The sequence below is a fragment of the Schistocerca serialis genome, chromosome 4, assembly GCF_023864345.2.
Source record: "Schistocerca serialis cubense isolate TAMUIC-IGC-003099 chromosome 4, iqSchSeri2.2, whole genome shotgun sequence".
Classification (NCBI taxonomy): Eukaryota; Metazoa; Arthropoda; class Insecta; order Orthoptera; family Acrididae; genus Schistocerca; species Schistocerca serialis.
In genome coordinates, this window is record NC_064641.1 from 885023968 (window position 1) to 885044691 (window position 20724).

The 20724-nt window shown below is 42.1% G+C and overlaps 1 protein-coding gene across 1 annotated transcript in view; it reads left to right on the forward strand.

The window, feature by feature from the left end:
* Positions 1–8451: 8451 nt before the first annotated feature.
* Positions 8452–20724, forward strand: part of LOC126474829 (uncharacterized) — an 84173-nt gene continuing 71900 nt past the window's right edge. The window contains exon 1 of the mRNA XM_050102304.1: positions 8452–8482. The gene's annotated coding sequence lies outside the window, so the exon portion shown is untranslated. The remainder of the gene's footprint in view (positions 8483–20724) is intronic.

Sequence of the window (20724 nt, forward strand, 5' to 3'; positions counted from 1 at the left end):
TAATATCACGTTCAGACTCACTTAAATCTTGGTAACCTGCCATTGTAACAGTAGCAACAGATCTAACAACTGCGCCAGACATTTGTTGTCTTATATAGGCGTTGCCGACCGCAGCGCCGTATTCTGCCTGTTCACATATCTTTGTATTTGAACAGAAATGCCTATAGCAGTTTCTTTGGCGCTTCTGTATGTTAAAGGCCAGGCCCAAGTAGGATACGAACTGTGACCTCCGTTCCAGGCGTAGCTGGCGCTAGCCCGAGACCACAAACGGCTTCTCAACAGACGACTTTCGACAGCCCCACAGACAGGGACCCAACCGCCGTGACAGTTCCCGGCAGTACTTACCGGTATTTGCGGTGCGCCCACAGGGATTTTTGCCGCTCCACGTACATTAGTTAAACAACTTCGTTATCTTCATCATAACTTGTTTACAAAATATTTAATCCACTTTCATTTTCACAGTCGGTTTCGAAAGTTAGTGGAACATTTCGTTATTTAATTCTATGTATCTGATGTTGCAAATATATTGTATGTTTTAAAACATATTCCAATTCAACGTTCTACAGTAGACGCTCGTTATTTTGACATCGAATAAACCAAAAATTCGCTTAACCAGTACTACAGGCCGATTCACGAGGAATGGCAGTTCGCGCGACTCGAAACTCGGAAGGGGATTGCATTGTTGCCGTTTCCAAGCTATGTTTCTGGTACCCCCACACACGCGCGTTGCGTTTGAAAAAATGCGTCTATACTGCAAATTATGTCTCTGGCTTGCTTGTACAGAATTTGTCGCTTACCACCAGCATCAGCAGCGACAACTCGAAAGAAATGGAATAAAAATTCAATAAATAAGCAGCTACGATCACGTTTAATGCTCGCGTTCATTACGACACTCACAGCAGAGCGCTGAGAACACTGATTGGTTGCCGGAGAATGAGATGGGCAGAACAAACCTAAACCCGACCGCCGTTGTTCACGACACCAACATAGCTGCTCGGTTCGTACTGAACTGCATCGAAAAATCTGCCGCTTAAACTGAACTTCGTATAATTCGTACCGTAGTTACTACAAACTGAAATTTAGTGCTCATATCACAGCTACCATATCTTATTCTTCGTCTAGACCGAAAAAGTATGTACATATATAATGCTGTCCACTACAGTATTTTCCGTCAAGCTTTTCACATAGTTTTGCTCAGTAATGTACAGAATTTCTCAGCAATGGTCCGATTGCTCTGTTGCTGCTCGCGTATGATTTTCACAGCGTAAGACGCAAGGGCGAGGAAAGACAGAGTTTGGCCAGTAGGCCGCACTCAGTGCTCACTACGCAACAATCCAGAGAGCTCTCTGCACAGTATTGCCAACTTAGAGGTTTTTCCACTAAAAGTGGCGAAATATTGCTTCTAGTGGCTGGTAGGTTATTATAGTGGTTTATTTGAATTCAGTTTCAGTTACTGAAAATGCGATCTCTCAACCGCTAAGCTATTTATGTGTTTCGAGATTTGCTATTTCTACTTTATTTGATTTCAAGAATATTTAACTTTTACTGTGAATACAATACTGATGCAGTACAATGTGACATCAAAGGAAATCATCACACTCGATAGACTACATTCCTACAGAATGAACATTATTTAGTAGCCATAGTTACAGTTCATTTCACGAGCGAAGGCGGCTTGCGCAGGTGGAGGAGTGCAGCAACCGGTTTCAACCGATGGGTGCTCACTTATGTCGTTGTCGCTTCGGATAACCAGTGAGCGCTTGTTGGCTCACGTAGGGTGCGTCACGTCAGATGCGCAGAAAAAGTAACTCGACTGTCGTCGTTCGTGGTGTGCACTATACAACTGTGATTCTCAGTGTATGGTATTATTTCACGACTTCATACGTGTATAACTATGCCGAAACCAAAATATACACAAAAGTTTCGGGATTCTTGGCTTCATGAACCACATTTAAAAGATTAGCTTCAAGTTATTGAAAGTACTACGGGTCAGATGGCGAAGTGCAAATTTTGTGGTACAATTTTAAGAAGTCACTAACGATTTGAAATCTCATGGGATATCAAAGAACCATCTACAAAATAAAAAGGTAAACAACCTTTTTTTAATTGATTAGTCATTCATTGGTCGGTTTTACAACTTTGACCACTCTTTGATTGAGTAAACTGTTGCAAGTTGTAACTACGCAGCCTAAAATTGCTTTTAAGTCAGAGCCCATTGGGAATAAAAAACGGAAGAAGCAAGACTTGCATTATTCACAGCCATGTTTCTAGTATACGTATAGTCGGCCATTTGGGAGAGGTAATTAATCACAGTCATGAAAAATTTGAAGTTTTTAATTAAATAGTCATATGATTGGTTTAGTCGCTCCTTTTACAGACAACCTCTTTATAAGGACCTATACAAACCCATCGACGATGGGCAGAAGCCCTTAAAAATAGTTCCAGCGTGCTAGAAAAGGTGATTATCAATAGAATCCGCTGTATCAAGAATATACACGCCATGGTCAGAGATAAAAACGCATTTTTCGGTAGATAAATTGGGCCAAAGGTGTCACACGGCAGAGTTATTGCACGCTATGTATGCGAATAAGATTGATTACGCATATATTTCATTTTCATATACAATACTAGCTGACCCGGCGAACTCTGTTCCGCCTTAAACGCCAATAAATAATCAGATTTTGGATGTTGAGTTCAATTTTTTATTAGAAAATTCAAATAAAAAATAAAGTCCTTTCATTCACAATGTTTTGTATCCTTCTTGCATTACGGCTTTGTCGAGAAATATTCGATCGTCTTGGTCGCGGCATTGTTAATGATGATTCATAGAAAATACAAATTATTTCTTTAAATTTATAATTAATGATATATACTGATACTTAACCATAGACGTTTAGCTGACATTTGAGTTTTGTTATTCCATGCCAGATGCGTTTTTGTTATACCACGTTTTATAGCGCTCGAACGGGAGAAAAAGTATCCCATGTCCGTCTCCTGGTTCTAAGCTACCTCTCCACCAATTTTCAGCCAAATCGGTCCAGCCGTTCTTGAGTTATAAACAGTGTAACTAACACGACTTTCTTATATATATATACACTCCTGGAAATGGAAAAAAGAACACATTGACACCGGTGTGTCAGACCCACCATACTTGCTCCGGACACTGCGAGAGGGCTGTACAAGCAATGATCACACGTACGGCACAGCGGACACACCAGGAACCGCGGTGTTGGCCGTCGAATGGCGCTAGCTGCGCAGCATTTGTGCACCGCCGCCGTCAGTGTCAGCCAGTTTGCCGTGGCATACGGAGCTCCATCGCAGTCTTTAACACTGGTAGCATGCCGCGACAGCGTGGACGTGAACCGTATGTGCAGTTGACGGACTTTGAGCGAGGGCGTATAGTGGGCATGCGGGAGGCCGGGTGGACGTACCGCCGAATTGCTCAACACGTGGGGCGTGAGGTCTCCACAGTACATCGATGTTGTCGCCAGTGGTCGGCGGAAGGTGCACGTGCCCGTCGACCTGGGACCGGACCGCAGCGACGCACGGATGCATGCCAAGACCGTAGGATCCTACGCAGTGCCGTAGGGGACCGCACCGCCACTTCCCAGCAAATTAGGGACACTGTTGCTCCTGGGGTATCGGCGAGGACCGTTCGCAACCGTCTCCATGAAGCTGGGCTACGGTCCCGCACACCGTTAGGCCGTCTTCCGCTCACGCCCCAACATCGTGCAGCCCGCCTCCAGTGGTGTCGCGACAGGCGTGAATGGAGGGACGAATGGAGACGTGTCGTCTTCAGAGATGAGAGTCGCTTCTGCCTTGGTGCCAATGATGGTCGTATGCGTGTTTGGCGCCGTGCAGGTGAGCGCCACAATCAGGACTGCATACGACCGAGGCACACAGGGCCAACACCCGGCATCATGCTGTGGGGAGCGATCTCCTACACTGGCCGTACACCACTGGTGATCGTCGAGGGGACACTGAATAGTGCACGGTACGTCCAAACCGTCATCGAACCCATCGTTCTACCATTCCTAGACCGGCAAGGGAACTTGCTGTTCCAACAGGACAATGCACGTCCGCATGTACCCCGTGCCACCCAACGTGCTCTAGAAGGTGTAAGTCAACTACCCTGGCCAGCAAGATCTCCGGATCTGTCCCCCATTGAGCATGTTTGGGACTGGATGAAGCGTCGTCTCACGCGGTCTGCACGTCCAGCACGAACGCTGGTCCAACTGAGGCGCCAGGTGGAAATGGCATGGCAAGCCGTTCCACAGGACTACATCCAGCATCTCTACGGTCGTCTCCATGGGAGAATAGCAGCCTGCATTGCTGCGAAAGGTGGATATACACTGTACTAGTGCCGACATTGTGCATGCTCTGTTGCCTGTGTCTATGTGCCTGTGGTTCTGTCAGTGTGATCATGTGATGTATCTGACCCCAGGAATGTGTCAATAAAGTTTCCCCTTCCTGGGACAATGAATTCACGGTGTTCTTATTTCAATTTCCAGGAGTGTAGATTAATTGAAATAAACGGAGTCGAAAAATATAGAGCACCAGACTCTTTGACTAGTTGACCAACCTGATAGATATGCTTGTCAGCAAAATTACGTTACCTGCAAATAAAGTTAATATTTTCACTCAAAATATTCGTGAGTTTTTCCATCGAAGATGTTATCTGGGATTCCGCGTTGAAAAGCAGTTTCTTGAAATGAGAGAAAATTGATTACCACGGGAAGATGAAGAAATGTTGCATAATCGGTGCATAACATTACTAGTAAGTCTAATTGAAGATATAAAAAAAAAAAAAAAACAGGATACCAGAAAATTTGACCTTGATGAAAAAGAAAAAAACCAGTATAAGTGTTGAATAAGAAAGGAAATGTAATTGATACAATGGCTCAGTTCAGTGCAGCATTTATAGCAAGGGGGGATGATCAGTGGCGACAAACTCATTTGTTGAAATGGAACGAGACCAAAGATACAAAAAATTTTCGAATGAAGTATTTCATTTCAAAAATGTTCAAGGGGTATCCAGAATAGAGGAATTAGTGACTTTTGCAGTTACTCTCCTAATACTGTCTCATTCCAATGCCGACACTATTTAGCAGTATAAATGTAATAAAAAACAAGCAGAGGAATAGAATGAAGTGAAGTCTTTTAACTGCTATATTAAGAATACGCTGTGGTTTGCGATTGGAACGAATATGCTGCAACGAATATGAAATTTCAACAAACGTTGAAAAAGAAATCAGTACCAAAGAATCGTATCAATCTGAAACCGACGATGGTGATGATGCAGACAAAAATGATTCGTCTGAAGAAGATGAATTCATTTAAATAATTAGCTGTTGTTATAGAACTTTTTGTATGTCCCTGACCTTGACTTGCTGATTTATTTATTACATGTTTATTTAATGATCGTGAATATTTCATTACTTAATAATAAAGGAAACTAATTACTAGTATACTTATTGTTTTCATCCACAATAATTTAAAAATTTATATGGACAATGGAGAGAAGGCTAAAACGCAGGTTGCAGAACACTTTCAGATCAAGAAGTCTTCTGAGTCATCGATAACAAATTCAAGACAGAAAATAGATGGAAGTCTGATAAGTTGCTCATTTGGAGGCAATAGCAGGAGCATGAAGCGAGTCAAACATGAAGAAGTGGAGGATTCCCTATTTGAATGGTTTCAACAATGCGTTCACAGCAAATTCCGTTGTCCGGCCCCAAGAGTCATGAAATGTTCGTGAAATTGCTGTGGCTATGGTGTTTTCAGAAGAGACGTGGAAACAGTGCTATTAGTGTTTGTGGAGAGGCACATAGAGTAAACGAGGAAGATGCCAATGAATGGGCTGGGGTATTTCAATCCACGTTCTCTCATTTGCATCACCCAAGAAATGTTTTAGATACGGATCAAGTCGGCGTTTTCTATAACTTGATGCCTGGAAAAATACTATATTTCAGTGGCGGAAAATGTCATGCAGGAAAACGCAGGAAGGAGAGACTGAAATGGTCTTGCGTTTAATTCTGATGGTTCCGAGTAGCTCAAACCATTCGTGATTGGAAAACACAAGAAATCCACTTTGTGCCGGCCGGAGTGGCCGTGCGGTTTTAGGCGCTACAGTCTGGAACCAAGCGACCGCTACGGTCGCAGGTTCGAATCGTGCCTCGGGCATGGATGTGTGTGATGTCCTTAGGTTAGCTAGGTTTAATTAGTTCTAAGTTCTAGGCGACTGATGACCTCAGAAGTTAAGTTGCATAGTGCTCAGAGCCATTTGAATCAAATCCACTTTGTCTTCAAAAAGGTCGAGCTATTCAACCAGCGACGCCACTACCAGAGTAACATTCAAGCTTTGATGACCAAATCTCTCTTCCGTAGTTGGTTGTTACAGGTTCAACAAGAAACGGCTGGGGGGAAAAGAAATATTTTGCTAACTTTGTGCAACTTCTCGGCATATCAGTTCGATGACCTGGAACTTCCAAACAAGAGGTTGTCTTCTTACCAGCTAACATCACGAGCCGTCTGCAGCCATTGAATCAAAATCGCCTCAGTGAAGCGTAACTGATAAGGCCGCCGAAACTGAAGAGGAGGCTGAGGATGCAACGTCTGAACTGATTCGTAATGGTGAAGCAACTTTGGATTCTAATGCTGCTTTTCTACAGGCTTACACCCGGTTGGTGCCCTCTTGTATCGTCAATATGTTGAAATGGACGCAGGTAGACGATAGCATTTGTGCTGACGAAGAATCAGTTATCAGTTCTCGTGATGATGCTGAAGAGAATTATAATGCTTTATTGTCACACATTAGGTATCACACCGCCATCCAACACTGATCTTGCAGTTGCTGTTCTCAAGATATTTGTTCCCATTTCTGATGTCTTCTTGGCGTTCCGTGCCATAATATTACGACCAATAGCCTGACAAACAACAATTAATGCATAGAAGTAAATATGCAATGGATAAAAATTGTTGTAAACTAAAATATGTATTCTGATTAAAACAGAAAGAACAGCACATTAAAGTGTTTCTCATCGTATTATTGTTGTACTACATGATGCAGTAATTCAGTGGGTACAATAGTATTCCACAGTATATATTTCACTGTACTGTTTGAAAAAAAATAATGACAAGCATTTGACAATATATGGAGTACATAAACTTTCTCAGTTAAACAAATGCCAGAAATACGGCTGCACGTATACAGTGTAAAAGGTCGTGTAAATAGAGCACCCACATTCGATGGTACCCGTAACGAGAGAAAAAGCGATAACAAGAGAAAAAGTGAACACAGTCGTACATTTGTACAAAAAAATCTCGTTAATTCAAACTTCGTTAAACCGAACTGGCTACTTTTCGGTCCATTGAAATTCGGTTAAACGAGCGTCTACTGCAATTTGCGTAACAAATGACGAAGTTAGTGATGTAGCCTGAATTCCTGTAATAAAAGTCAGCATCTAAAAATAGGAACAAGTATCAAGCTGAGAACGTAAAACCTTCGTCTCATTTTGGACAACAGAAACGATAAAATACTCGATGTGATTCAAACCTATAACACTAATGTACGGTATAATCCCTACGATACATGGCTGTTCTGCGTTTCTGTATTAAATTTACCATATCGAGACAAAGCATAGCTTAATGTTACATTAGCTGTGATTGGTCGGAATATAAACGCTTGTGTCGATAATTTTCTGACACCACAAAGCGAGAACTGAAATCCGAGAACCGACGTCAGTAATCGAGGGCTGTTTGGAATCGAGAACTTTGTAGTTCTCGGTCTGCCCGTCGCGGCTACCTACATTACATCATCTGCCCTCCTCTGGAGTATTTCTGCGCGATACCAGATGGAATTGACGGAGGACACCAAGAAAGTTCAGAAAATGGCAGCTCGTTCTGTATAATTATAAAATGGGCCAGAAACTGTAACGGATATCATAAGTGAGTTGGGGTGGCAAACGTTGAAAGAAACGCGTTTCTCTTTGCGGCGAGGCCTTTTCACGAACTTATGATCACCAACTTTCTCCCCCGAATGTGAAACCATTTTGTTGATTCCAACCTGCATCGGGAGCAATGACCATAGTGATGAAATAAGAGAAATCTGAGATCGCGCGGTAAGATTTAGGTGGTAGGTGTTCATGTTTCCTATGTGCTGTTGGGGTGTGAAGCCAGTGAAATAATCGGAAAGGAGATCTATGCATCTGCTTAACTGCAGAGTAACTATGCAGTGGTACATGTAGTTGTGCCTGTGATGGGGAGGGGGGCGGGGGGCTCGCAAACGACCGGCAACAGCCGCATGGAACACTTTCTGTTGAAAACAGGGAAAGCTAGCGTCAGCTGGGGGCGGCCGGATGCGGGTGGCGGAGACGGGGGCAGTGGTGGAGGTGGCGTGGGCAACGCCGGCGTCTCTCCCGTCAGTGGACGAGCAGCCTTCTCTGGCAGCATGTTCTGTGCCCGAAGGTCGCTGCGGACATTTGTAAGTACGCTAGACTATTATGGCGACTCAGGCAATGGCTACGTGTTTGTCTGTTAAGAAGATGTGGCCTTGGGATAAGGAATGAGAGAGGAGAAAGACTAATTGAGTTCTGTAACAAGTTTCAGCTAGAATCACCAGAGGAGGGGGTATACTTGGAAAAGACTGGTTGATACAGGAAGATTCGAGTTAGATTACATCATGGTCAGACAGAGATTCCGAATTTTTTTTTTTTTTTTTTTTTGTAGCTTTGGTCTCGTTCCAGTTCAACAAATGAATTTGTCGCCGTTGATCATCCCCATTTGCTATAAATTCTATTCTTTTACTTAACTGAGCCATTGTACCAATTACATTTTCTTTGTTGTGATTAAGAGCTTGTTCAACACTTATTCTAGAAATTTTTTTCATCAACGTCAAATTTTCTGGTAACCTGCTTTTTATTTCTTCAATTAGACTTACTAATAATGCTATGCAGTGATTACGCAACATTTCTTCATCTTCCCGCGGTAATCCTTTTTCTCTCATGTCAAACAACTGCTTCTCAACGCGGAATCCCAGATAACTTCTTCGATCGAAAAAATCACGAATATTTTGAGTAAAAATATTAACTTTATTTGCAGGTAACGTAACTTTGCTGACAAGCATATCTGTCAGGTTGGTCACCTAGTCAAAGAGTGTGGTGCGATCTATATTTTTATACTCTGACATTTTATTGACTCTGTTTATTTCAATACTGTGTATAAAAATCAGTGGTCGTATGACTGGGAACTGTCTACGTGTGGTGTCCCAGAGTGCCATCTCATATGCCCTGCCTTTTCTTGTATGACACAGACTCCTCATAACTAGAATGCGGATTATCCGATTTACGCAATATCCGTGCATTTTTCGGCGATTTTTGAAAAAAAGAAAACTGATTCGTGAAGCACCTATATTACTAAGCGGCTAACCCGCTGCACAATCCCAGTTGCAGGTTGCCTATCTAATGACTTAGAGGGGCAAGAACAATGTGATTTGCCGGCCGGGGTGGCAGAGCGGTTCTAGGCGCTACAGTCTGGAACCGAGCGACCGCTACCGTCGCAGGCTCGAATCCTGCTTCGAGCATGGATGTGTGTGATGTCCTTAGGTTAGTTAGGTTTAAGTAGTTCTAAGTTCTAGGGGACTGATGACATCAGAAGTTAAGTCCCATAGTGCTCAGAGCCATTTCAACCACTTTTGAACACTGTGATTTTCAGTACTTCGTATGGTTACTGAGCGAACGTGAAAATGTAAAATGCTGTCGTAATCTACTCGTTAAGAGGTATAATCTCATGTTAAAGTTTTAACACAGTAATACAAGTACTGCCGTTAGAAACTGTGTATATGTCTTGAGGCATGGTAATTAAGGAAGCTCAAACTACCCAGACTGAATTCATCGAGTATATGAGAATTAGAGTACGTAGCTTCCTCCCAAAAACTTTACACATAATTTCAAACCCCTAGAAACTTTTTCTCCCTGGCTACCCCCAAGATGATGAAAAAAAAAATAGTATGCTACCTTTTTGCTGTTCATGCAGTAAAACTGAAGCATCACGCATGACGTTTTAATTTATCGCTTCTTTACTAGTAACTCATTCGCAACACATTTTGCAGACTGTTGCCACGTGCACCATTGAATGTACCTGCAAAATTATATCATTGTGTTACACATAACTGAGGAGATACGACCTCATAAAACTGAGTTGCGATAAAATTATGTTTTGCTTAGAACGGAGAGCAAATTATCCAGACTTTAGTCAGCCAGTGTTTGATAATGAAAGCCTTATCTGCTTCCAACAAAGCAACCTACGAACATAATTTCGAGCCTTTTTCAAACTTTTTCTCACTGACATGCTTTACGTCAAATATTTAACTCACTCACTCATTCATAAAGTAATCGATGTTTGAAGCCGTTTCATACATGGAAGTTAGATTCCTTGGACACCCGTTGGTGGAAGGTTCACTTATCCTATTAAGAGTATAATGAGTACGGATATTTTGGTTCAGAATACACTGTTAGGCATGTGATTCATTTTTCATCGTCGAAAGACAATGCAGACCCGAATATCACTCTCGGACATCCCTGACATATTTTTCATTATTTCCAATTTCACCTTTAGGTAATTGTGGGCACTCTTATCATTGTAACATGTTCGCGGCTAGTTTGTTGTCTATAAGTTTCCCTAGCCTTTACGTAGCAGTTAAAAAGTCGAGAATTTCCTACTCAAAGCCGTTTGGATAGCCCTTGGACTAGGGACCATTTGTATGCCTAACAGAAGTATCGTCCTCGTACAATTATACTACAGTACAGGATCAATTTTTGAATATTGCACACTTCCTTCAGCTTAGGCAAAAGGAGCAAATCAGTTGGTTCTTTTTGCGTTAGATGTGATGTGACGGTGTGCTTTAAGGAGCTTATAGTACCATCATTTACTTCATAGAAAGTTCCTGAGAAAACCCGAAAATGCGTTTTTCATAATTTTTTCGCCGTCAGTAGCGGATATTCAAATAACTAACAGCAGGGAGTTGTTCAGATATTAACGGTGTGTTCTCTAAGCATTTACCTAGAAGTAACATCTCCCAGTTTTCAAAAAACTGTATCCGTTATCGAAAAACACACCAAAAATATGGATTTTGGGTTCCAAAACCGAGCCGCGGATTCCAAGACAGCTATGCACAAAAAATTGCTGTAATATTTACGATATATTCCTAAGGTCCAGATCTCGAACAACTTTGAAAATTTTCTTGATATCTTTATCCGTTTTCGACATACAGAGGTTCAAAGTTACCCTACTTGTTCACGTAAAATACTGACGAAAAATCTGATGTCAGGCGAAAACGTAGTTTATACAAGTGAGGTTGCACGGGAAAATATTCTATAAAGTGTCTTCGTTATCATCAGAAGGGTTCTGGGAACCCCATATTCGAGCACTAAAGAACAACAAAAATTTTTGTTCATGTAAATCTCGGTGTAAGGTGTAAAATTATTTCAGTTTCACAAAAATAAACTATGAAAATTTTACTGACCTATAAAGTTCTTTTCATACCAGTGTCATGCCCTGCTGTAACAGGGAAAAGCGGGGAATAAGCAGAAAAATTCTCCTATCAGAGCACAAAAAGACGAATATGCTCTTGTTTAAAAGATTCTAACTGAAAACTGAAAAGTGTGCCACAAGTTGCCTCGTTCCACCTTCCTCAACACGTTTAACGACTTTCCCAAAAAATTTAGCATTTTAACATATTCGAGTTTTTGTATGCTAAGAGAGTAGGAGACATGGCAATGGGAAAGAGCTGTAAAAGTAATAAATACTGGAAGATAGTAAACAGTAATTGTGGCATAGAAAGAACAAGGGAGACAATGGCAGTGTGTGTGTGTGTGTGTGTGAGAGAGAGAGAGAGAGAGAGAGAGAGGCAGTGCAACATAGATGATAGTTATAAAACAGTTTTGGAAAACAGTGAAGGAGACAGTGCCAGTGGGGAAGAGAAGGAGAAGATGGGTATGGATAAAGGCCAATGATAATGAGCGACAGAGTCTATGACAAATGACGACGAGGAATAGACAGACAGCGATAGTGAGATGTGAGAGTAGCATTGAGAAGGAATGATGAGGCTGTAGCATTAAGAAAGAGCAAGAGGGAAACAGTGAGAGTAAGAGGAGACAGAAGTAGTAGGAAAGAACGATGGAGAATGTGAGACAGGAGACAGTGACAATTAGAGAGACACAAAGAAATAATGACAATGTGCTGGGCTGAGTGAGTGAGAATGGGGAGGTGGGAGTGAATGGGTATGAATGACTTACAGCGATGGATTAGTCTGTGTGAGCGAGTTACATTTAGTGGAGCTTGTGGAAGTGAAAGGTGAGTTGGATGTTAAAAAGAATGCGAATACGTTTGCACGCCAAAATTTTGAAAGTTACTGGGGAAGGTAGAAAGAGACTGTTGGTACACCACTTCTCAGTCAGAGTCTTTTAAACAGGAACATATTCACCTTACTCTGTGCTCTGATAGGAGGATCTTTCTGATAATAAGACGATAACTTCTAAATTGGATAACTGACATTGCTAACCTACATTTAAGCAGGAGATCCCAGGTTCGAATCCCGTCGGGGCACACATTTTCAGCTGTCCCCATCAAGGTATATCAACAACACCTGTCGGCAGCTGAGGGTTTCAATTAATTATATTTTATTCTAGAGAAGCTGCATGGTCATCAATGGTATCTGTTCTTTGGGAACAGTTACTATCTTCATATATAGTTAAAGGTTACCTGGCCATTGATGTTCGTCTGTGCGAATGCGCACAGGTTGCCCGAACTCTTACGGGAATCGTCACCTTAGTGGGTGCGAGTAATGAGTGGATGGGCAAGTATCTATCAGGAACATTGCGTATGTAGTTTGTGGACAGTTGGAAATGTGGGCCTTATGGGAACCGTGCAAGGGATAAGTCCCTGCAGTCGCACTATTCATCTCTGTCCTCGGTGGCTCAGATGGATAGAACATCTGCCATGTAAGCGGGAGATTCCGGGTTCGAGTCCCGGTCGGTGCACACATTTTCAGCTGTCCCCATCAAAGTATATCAACAACACCTGTCGGCAGCTGAGGGTTTCAATTGATCATCATTTATTCTAGAGAAACTGCGTGGTCATCAATGGTATCTGTTCTTTGGGCACAGTTATTATCTTCATATACATTTAATGTCGTTGCCGAAATTTGGAACCATTTACACTTGCTAGGAAGAACGAAAATAAACGCAATCGGGTTCTTGTAACGCTCGAAAAGAAATTACACTACTGGCCATTAAAATTGCAACACCAAGAAGAAATGCAGATGGTAAACGGGTATTCATTGGACAAATTTATTACAGTAGAACTGACGTGTGATTACATTTTCACGCAATTTGGGTGCATAGATCCTGAGAAATCAGTACCCAGAACAACCAACTCTGGTCGTAATAACGGCCTTGATATGCCTGGGCATTGAGTCAAACAGAGCTTGGCTGGCGTGTACAGGTACAGTTGCCCATGCAGCTTCAAAGTGATACCACAGTTCATCAAGAGTAGTGACTGGCGTATTGTGACGAGCCAGTTGCTCGGCCACCATTGACCAGACGTTTTCAATTGGTGAGAGATCTGGAGAATGTGTGGCCAGTGCAGCAGTCGAACATTTTCTGTATCCAGAAAGGCCCGTACAGGACCTGCAACATGCGGTCGTGCGTTATCCTGCTGAAATGTAGGGTTTCGCAGGGATCGAATGAAGGGTAGAGCCACGGGTCGTAACACATCTGAAATATAACATCCACTGTTCAAAGTGCCGTCAATGTGAACAAGAGGTGACCGAGACGTGTAACCAGTGGCACCCCATACCATCACGCCGGGTGATACACCAGTATGGTGATGACGAATACGCACTCCCAATGTGCGTTCACTGTGATGTCGCCAAACACAGATGCGACCGTCATGATGCTGTAAACAGAACCTGGATTGATCCGAAAAATGACGTTTTGCCATTCGTGCAACCAGGTTCGTCGTTGAGTACACCATCGCAGGTGCTCCTGTCTGTGATGCAGCGTCAAGGGTAACTGCAGCCATGGTCTCCGAGCTGATAGTCCCTGCTGCTGCAAACGTCGTCGAACTGTTCGTGCAGATGGTTGTTGTCTTGCAAAGTTCCCCAGCTGTTGACTCAGGGATCGAAATGTGCCTGCACGATCCGTTACAGCCATGCGCATAAGATGCCAGTCATCTCGACTGCTAGTGATACGAGGCCGTTGGTATCCAGCAGGGCGTTCCGTATTACCCTCGTGAACCCACAGATTCCATATTCTGCTAGCAGTCATTGGATCTCGACCAACGCGAGCAGCAATGTCGCGATACGATAAACCGCAATCGAGATAGGCTACAATCCGACCTTTATCAAAGTCGGAAACGTGATGGTATGCATTTCTCCTCCTTACACGAGGCATCACTAAAACGTTTCACCAGGCAACGCCGCTCAACTGCTGTTTGTGTATGAGAAATCGGTTGGAAACTTTCCTCATGTCAGCACGTTGTAGGTGTCGACACCGGCGCCAATCTTGCGTGAATGCTCTGAAAAGCTAATCATTTGCATATCACAGCATCTTCTTCCTGTCGGTTAAATTTTGCGTCTGTAGCACGTCATCTTTGTGGTGTAGCAATTTTAATGGCCAATAGTGTAGGAGTTACAAGTAGGTTAGAAAAGAGCAAATCTGCAGTAAAACTTTCCTAGCATTATAAGATAGGCATATAAACAGCGAAACACATGAGAAAAATACAGAAAAGCAGTTAGATTTTGTAAAAAATTCTGACAGCCAAGCCGGGCCATCAGAGTCTTGAGTGCCTGAAAACTAATCTAGGCGAAAGTACATGAAACACTACAATCGAGATTCCAGCAAAAAAGAGCAGAATTCCGTATTATGTCCGATAGTAATAGACCAAACAGGAGAGTTCCTTGATTCTCGCCTTTATCATGACGGCTGGCGCAATAAATATAAACATCACTATGGAATTCTAGAAATCACTGCTCAACATAATGATCTTATCAAATCCTGTGTCAAGATACACATCTGGTATCGGCTTACTCACACAGCCTCCTCGATTCCCCACACTCCCTCTATGATGGTGAATAATTGGGAATTGATCAGTGTTACCAAGGCAACCCCCGATAAGACTTAGGCAACTGTGTGAGTTATATTCAAGGTCTTGACATTACTCTACAGTGGCCACATGGCATAAAATTGGTGGTCAACCCTTCACAGCGAGGGGAACACTATAAAATGGCAGGAAACCCAATGAACCAATAAGATTTGAGCTCCCCTCCTCCTCTCTTATGATTTTTTATAACTAGCTCAGCCGTGCATAAGCCTCTTTTCATTCGAGGTTGGCCTGGAACTGCACAACCGCTACGGTCGCAGGTTTTGAATCCTGCCTCAGGCTTGGATGTGGGTGATATCCTTAGGATAGTTAAGTTTAAGTAGTTCTAAGTTCTAGGGGACTGATGACCTCAGCTGTTAAGTCCCATAGTGCTCAGCGCCATATGAATCATTCATTTGAGGGCTGAGCATTATGGGGGAGAGATGCTGGTCTGTTATAAACAATTGCAAATTATCAAAAATAATTTTCTCTCTCTCTACATAGTTCAATTATTGCATGAGCCTAGTTAGTTGTAGTGTGTGGTGTGTTGATAATAAAAATAACTTATGGTTTATTGACTATAATTTTTTTGTTAATAATTTTTTGTACATTCATTAACAATAATATTTTATGGTTTATTTACGAGTTTATTTTACTATAAAGATTTTTATCTTGTAATTTCCTTAAATATATTTTTGTTTTAAGCTAATAATCTCATGTACAATCTGCACTAAAACTAGATGAACTTGGATTCTACGTTTCATGTATAACAAGTACTTTGACTTGCTTTGGTATTTGACCTAAATACTACATTTCCCATTTTGTTTCTATATACTCTTTTATACAATATTTACAATTCATTCAGATTGGACAGATCACTATTTAATATATACATTGGTTTCATTCTGCTTATTCTATTTAAATTCAATCAATCATTTCTCTCTCTCTTTCTCCCTCTCTATCTCTCTAAAAATGGTTCAAATGGCTCTGAGCACTATGGGACTCAACTGCTGAGGTCATTAGTCCCCTAGAACTTAGAACTAGTTAAACCTAACTACCCTAAGGACATCACACACATCCATGCCCGAGGCAGGATTCGAACCTGCGACCGTAGCGGTCTTGCGGTTCCAGACTGCAGCGCCTTTAACCGCATGGCCACTTCGGCCGGCTCTCTATCTCTCTCTCTAGCTCCCCATCTCTCTCTCTCTCTCTGACACACATGTGCATGCGCGCGCGCGTATACACACACACACACACACACACACACACACACACACACACACACACAACTATTACAAACGACTCATCAGACTATTCTGCACGTACTCGCACATACACACACCAACTGTTTACTGCTAAATATACAGCAACACAGTCAATAACTAATGAATAGTGTGAGTACAGGAGGGCCCTGATCTTATGCCCACATATGAACCCTTTGTCGTCATGATAGGACAGCCCTACTTTCAGTTGAAGAGCAGTATTTACCTCATGGCTTGGCAATAAAAATATTACCTGATGAACCATATGTGGAGCTGTGCCAATGCCCTTGAGAAGGCACCTCTGTAATCTTCTATCGAGATAGCTTTTGAGGCCACATGATGGACACTCTTAGCCCACCTCTGGGTGGCTCCTGCATCTACATGATATCTGTATAACTTAGATCTGAGTCAGCGAACCATTCACCTCAGCTTTCATCAGGTCAATAACCTTTCTGTTTTGAGATGTTATTTCAAATAGATTATTGCCCGCATATCCGGACCTGTCAAATTCTTCATGATTTATTCGTAAGGATCGCAGCCTTTCACCCAGTAGGTATGTGCCCTGGCATACACTAGAGTTTCTCGAAAACATCTGAGAGCATGTATACATCAGTATTGATGTATAATCTGGCACATTCTCCTCTATTAAGGATGCCGAACTTCTGCCAAACATTCACCATGTGCTCATAATCTGCATCTGTTGCGGCAATGCCTGTTAGTTTACTGGAGAATGCAGTTGTGTCAGGCAATGTGGTTTCATGGAGTCCCTACATTGAATCAAGGTATTCATATGGAAAGACCCCTTCTTCATCACAATCTTAAACTTTGCATCATCTGGATAAACGGGTCTGGTCATATACATGTCCTCCTTATGCATAATCTCAGCAAGTTTCTGAAGAGAAACAAACATGAAGTGAAGTGACTCCAGGAACTGCAGTGTTATTCTTGGCATTATTCTCTCTGAAAATTAACTCCTGTTGTTAGCCAGAAGCAACCTTATGGAGCAATATACATCCTCTTCATCTAGATTCTGGACATTAATACAAACATGTTAACCAGCTATACGTTTTGGAAAAATGATTAAACTGGGCCCCCACCTTAACTGGAATGTAGATATGCAAGCACGTATCAAGGTGGAAGTAGTAGTGCAAGACCAGCATCAGGGCGTTCTGTTAGTGTGGGTTGCCTACATCAGGGGCAAGTATGCACTCAGGAGTAAACCTATTGATATCTTTACATTGACAGGTTGATCTCGTGGGGATAATCCTTCCTTTTGATTGAAAGGTCCTTAACCTATTGTCCCCCCCCCCCGCCCCTACTCCTCTCCCCCCTCCTTCCAACCCTTAGAAAACCTCCCCTCCCCCTCAGTGATACAGGTACACTTTCAGGCCTGAGTTATTCAAATAGCCACATCCCATTCTATCAATTTGATTGACTACTTATTAAATTGATTAAATAATGAACCCTTTCCCCTCTGGCAAACCCCTTCCCCTACCCCCTACCATTCCTTACCCTTCCCTGGAAACTGACGGCTCTGTCCTGGAGAGGAAGAATCTCATGAGAGGAAATTCAGTTACGTAGCAGAAGTTATATTGTTTATTTATAAAAAAATCTGTTCGCAGGTTTTGGATCTCTCTTGCTCATCATTCTCTGCTGTTTGGGAAGATGCAGTTCTTGTAAAGAAGCAATTAAATCAATCGCTTTTTTTTATACCAATCGCACAAGGAATACAATCATGAAATACCCATCACATATTATTGCACTGTTAAAAATCGTTTGATTGCAAAGCACCCACTGGACTGCACAGAATGGTGCCTGCACAGGCTGCTGCACTGCATCACACCTGCGAGACCCTGAGAAGCGGCCACGCCATGCGCAGCTGTTTGCTCAGGCTCTGCAACTGACAGAACAGAAGACATTCTAATCCCTGAACAAAAGCATCCAAGAAATTCCTGTCGAAACAGGTGTTCTTTCTCTGTTGCTCTTTGTGCTCTGCTGGGCCTGCACATGCCGTCAGTCGGCGGTCAGACCAAACCTCAAACAAATCAGCATTTACCCTGTAAATGCTTGTGGAATACCATCACACATGAGAACTCCGTCCTTCCAAGGCAAATGGCGGATTGGGAATCATTCCAGAAATACTGCTGAAGTCAATAAATAATTAATTTTTGGTGACATGATCGTGATGTAGGGAATATAAGGTGCGTGCGACAGATCACCACTCCCAGTCACAGTGAGTCTCTGGAAGAAGAAGAAATATGACCCATAGTCAGCAGTCGAGATCCTCATTGGCCTCTCCATCGCAGAAGAAGCATAAAAGTTAGTACTCATTACATGTTGTTGCTACTATTACTGTATATAGCAGTTCCCTTTCTTTGTTCAACTCTGTGTTATTGTCAGTGATTCTTATTGTTTCTTCTTCTTCTTCTTTGTTCAGCGATCTCTGGGGTGTCTGTACCAGCAGCTGCCATCATCACCTTTTCAGGACTTGTAGTGAATTCTGGTCTGTCAGGATCAGCAGCAGCAGTAGCAGCACCATGGGATCTTGTAGCACACATAGCCCACTTGCTGGAGCAAGACAATGAGCCACAATTGTTTGACCTGCTCATTGATTTAGACACCCAGCAAGCCTCCAACTCTCAGAAGAACTGTGCTGGAGGCCCTACACCACACGGTGCAGGTCAGTACTCATCTCTGGTGTATGCACCACCTCAAAACATTCCAGTGTTATTGCAAGGACAGGTAGTCGATGTGGTGAATGAGAAGCTGCTGATCCCCCCCACCCACATTGCTCTACTGCTTTTCACTTCAACATATAATTTTTAACAGCTGGTGGTTCAAAGAGCTTAAATATTGGTATAGAAGCATCAGTGGACATTGACTGGCGTGTTGTGTTAGAGATTGAAAATGCATCGAGAAGTTTTAAAGTGCGGTTTATGGAGCTGGAATGCAATGAAGTGTGTTGTGCACAACATTACATCAATGAACAGATGACCTCTGAGTATTTTCCATCTCTGGACATTTACTGCATGGGTTAACGCTTTCTATAACATTATTGTACGACAGTGCAACACTCATGATGACAGCTGCAGATTGATCCATTTATCTGCAACACTCCGCCTTTACAAACTTGTTTCATTTAAGGTCGGCACTATCCCTTGTGCTGGAAGGACTGAAGGATGGGCTGCCTTGTGTTCAAACAGTGTATAAAGACATTGTAAACTATCTCTGTGTGTACTGTGTGCATGCAGATGATATAGAACAATACATCAATACAGTGTCAAAAGAGGAAGCTAAAGAAACTCTCATCAGTTTGAGAGAAATGCTTGCTGAATTTACTGCATACAAGAAACAGTTATTTGGGAAATACTGTAAAAAATGAATCAGTTGTTTTTGTTGTTGTCCTTGATGTAATGCAGCCTATGTGTCATTGCTGAAATGTAAATAAAATAAATCTCAAATCTTTGTTGTTTTTCTTATTTAACTACCCCATCATTATATAATGTAAGAAATAGCCATTGTAACTCACTCAGTAAGATGATTGTGTTATAGTGGCTACATATATTATTGTTACATATTATTATTATTATTATTATTATTATTATTATTATTACAAGCATTCTTTTTTCTATAAAAGCCCGTTGCACACCAACACCGTTGACATAGTCATTATCATGGCAGGGTGGGTGAACCGTCAGGACTTTGTTGTCAGTGACTGGTCATGCTGTTGCTCCCAATATTTTATCCCTGCTACCTTCAAAATTAAAAAGGTGCATATTCCAGTCAACATTATCAAAAGCTTTTTCTATATTCATGTAGATATGCCTTTCTTCATTCCATCTTCTAAGATAAATCATAGAATAGTTTTGCCTCACAAGTTCCTACATTTATCTGGAAACCTGACTGATCTTCCCCAATGTCAGCTTCCACCATTTTTTTCATTCTTCTGTAAATAATTTATGTCAGTATTTTGCACTGCATGTGCTTCACACCTGTTAGCCCCTGGTTTCTTTGGAGTTGGAATTGCTATGTTCTTCCTGGAGTCTGGGAGAAATTTGCCTGTCTTGTACATCTTGCACATCAGATGGAATAGTTCTTTAATGGCCAGCTGTCCTAAGGATCTCGACAATTATGGGGGAATATCTTCTACTCCAGGGCCTTCAGTTCCATGTAGGTCCTTCAGTGGTATGTTCAGTTCTTCTCATAGTGTAATATCTCCCACTATATCTTCATTTACTTCATCTTCCATTTATATAATACTGACTTAAAGTACATTTCTCTTTTATAACCCTTGTTTCCACTCTTCAACTTTCTCTTCCTTGCT